Source organism: Buceros rhinoceros, unplaced genomic scaffold (assembly GCF_000710305.1).
Source record: "Buceros rhinoceros silvestris isolate BGI_N320 unplaced genomic scaffold, ASM71030v1 scaffold8001, whole genome shotgun sequence".
Lineage (NCBI taxonomy): Eukaryota > Metazoa > Chordata > Aves > Bucerotiformes > Bucerotidae > Buceros > Buceros rhinoceros.
The window spans coordinates 88,841-92,165 of NW_010393638.1; positions in this window are offsets into that span (position 1 = coordinate 88,841).

Sequence of the window (3,325 nt, forward strand, 5' to 3'; positions counted from 1 at the left end):
CCGAGAAGCGTTACAGAGCTCGCACAGCTCTGGAAGTGCACGTCACACCAAACACCCATCCTCGGCTGCACCTGGGATAACTTATAATCCTCATCGTCATGGAGAGAAGCAGGGGGAACTCACCCTCTTCTGCCGGGCATTTGGCATCTCGAGTCACATCCATTTCACACTTAACCCTTGCTGCGACCGAAAGGAGTGACAATTTAAAACCTGAATTAAAGCAAAACCTGGCAGAAAACCAAGCTAGGTTCACATCAGCTTTGAGGCAACACTAGACAATTTTAATCTCTCCCAGCTCAGTTTTATCCCAGTTCTTCTCTCCGGATGCTGCAGCTCCAAACCGTGACACACACGGCAGGGCCAAAGCTGCACGGAGTGCTGTGCCAAGGCAGAACCGAGAACAAGCATGGCAAACTTCACGTGAACTTCTTCTCTACAACAGAAAACCCCAGGGAGGCTCGAAGCCCTCCCCGCTACCTGGAATGTGTCAGAAATGGTAAAGGAGGATCAGAACGCTCAGGGGCTCATCGTAGCACACCCCAGCTCCCAGCGCTGCCGTCTCAGGCCATATTCAAATACAGTTTTTAACCACACGGATGAGGAAACAAAAGAACAATCCTGTATTATCCAAGAAACTGGGAACTGTGGCTTGTTCATGAGCCTTCTGAAACAGCAAAGGAAAAAAAAATAAATTGCTGGTTATTTTTGCCATGACTGAGGCACACACAGAGCAAGTCAGGATCTTGGGCCACACAAAAATATTACAAGAGAATGCGAATGGGTTCTCCTGTGTCAGCAGCCAGCCAGTAAGAACATCTAGGAACTGCTTCAGTTTGTAAAAGAGATTAATTTACTCCATGAATATATAAATGAAAGTAAGTACCTTGATTAAGCCACAATAATAAGTGACTACATCCATACATTGGGACAAAACAGAATGTATTTAGTCCGAAACAAAGATTCTTTTTAAAAAAAATTTTAATAAGCAACAATCATTTTTTTTACTGAAAAATTTTTACTGGAAAATCCTGAAAATGGAAAAAGTAGTCCTCCCACGGTGATTTTATACCGAGAGCGACACGACAGTCACCACTATCACTAAACCTATGGACGAAGACAAGATTTCTGCCAATATCTGGCAACACTCGAGGATTTCAGCGCATCAGACAGACCAACCATCCTTTGATTCTCAAATACGACACATAATCACTTCCAACAGTGCCTTGCCCAGCCGCCGCGAATCCTGATGACATCCAAGTATATTAAGCAAATCCCTCACTGGCGGTGACATATTTAGCTGTCATCCATCTTCGATATTAACAGATGCTCCATCGCCAGCAACGCTGCGTACAGCACGAGCAGACAGCGGACGGACAGACAGACAGTAACAGGCACTGCAAATCCTTCTCAGCGTTAAAAAGTGAGTCAGAAAGGCTGGAAGAGCCTCCAGCCCGCAGTTCTATATTGCCCAGAATTAATTAAAAGGAAATAAAGTTTCTAATTCTCCTGACTGCAAAGGCTTTCACCTTGTGCTCGCTGGCACGCGGCTGCCTCAGCCTGCAGCAGGACACGCGAGAACTTCCCTATTCCTGGAGATGCGATGTCACCGCTGAGGGCGAATTACAGCTACCTGAACGCCAGCACATTGTTTATTGTGCTACAGGCACCTTCGCGGAGAACGAGAATGCTCGACTCTCGATAAACGTACAGAGAAACCCCACAGAGCGAACGGGCCTATCCAGCACGTCTGGACAAACAGGTTTTCCCAACTCATCCGCAATTCCTAGAGACCTCTTGTATGGAAAATAGTTCAAACCCTCTTCTATGGAAATACTCCAAGTTTTCAGAAGTTGCCTGTATTTTTGATAAATTAGAACACCTAGTGCCGGCGGGTCTGTAAAACCACCGCTCCGCGAGATCTGTTAGATGACAGGAGTCGATGGTATCGCTACAAACAGTTTTGACTTCGTTTTGCTCCCACAGCGCTGTTTAACAGCCGGTAGCTCAGTCCTCTATTTGCCTCACGCCAACAACCAGCGTTACCTCAGGAAATCGGGGGGATTCTCCCTGAAAGTGCATTTCACCATCAACTCCTCTGATGAAACCTCTTAGTTATGTAAAGCCTTATGTATAAAAGCCCACGTTCACCCTAAAGCCAACCGTCGAACGGCAGAGCTGCGTACAGAACTCCCTTCAACTGCGCCACAGACTGCGGACACGCTGGTGCCACTGCTCTGCGGAAGGGAATCGCCTCCAGTCAAGGGGCAGAAAAGGGAGAGAAGTGCTGGCCAGCGCTGTCCTGTCGCGAGGTGCTTCAGCGAGCATCATATATGTGAACAGTCGCTCTGGAACAAGGAATCCACCTACACCTCCTCCGAGGGGAGGAACTCCTGCTGCTGGAGGAGTCGGTCTGCCTCAGCTCCTGTCACTCATTACAGGGGAACCCGAGAATTAGGAACTTGCTGTCAAAGAGCAATTACCCCTACGCACTGCAACGGTTATTTGATGTAACTGTAAGTTTCAAATTCTAGCCTCAAGATTTCTAGTGATTACATGAAGTTTTAAACGGGAAAAAGGAAACAGAAGAGAAAAAAGGAAAAGTTCCCAAGAACAAAGAGACTTGTTGTGTGTAAAAAGTGGGGAAAAGTGCTATTAGGTTTCTGATGAGCAGAGCTCCTCAAAAATTAGCTCCTTGTGGTTAAAGGAAACCTAAATTTGGAAGGTCAAGCTTGATATAACACAAAACTCCACCGTTCTAGGCCTTAACAGCAGCACTAAAGCAGCCTGTGCCCCCAGCAGCACCCGTTCAGCACAGCAGCTTTCCTTAAAAACTGTAAAAGTTAAAGAACGTGTATAAAACTAAATCCAATTTGTGACTTTAGCCCTTTAAAACAAAGAGGTCCAAAACAGACTTTCAGCAACATCCCCACGCAGCCCCTCTGCAGCTGCAGACACCATCCTCCAGACACGGACCAAAGCCAGGCACCACCTTCCCACCAAGGCTTCCCTGAGGAGTTTCCCCTTCCACCACATACCACCCCCCAAAAGGGCCTGAAAGTAGTTCTTTTTTTTTTAAAAAAGGACAAACCGAGCAGCCAAAACCCAGGGCACGTCACCTCAGCGTGACCGGCGAACAGTGTCTGCAGGTGACAACTGTTTCCAGCCGGGTGCTGCACTTTGTCGCCCCGCTGGAGGCTGCCTGGCAGGAGGGACCTCCGCGGCTGCTGCTGTCAACGCCGGGCTTTTACAAAAGGAATGAAAAAACCTCGGTTTGGCCCCGGATTTTGACAGTCTCCGGAGATTAAAAAAAAATAAAAGGAAAAAA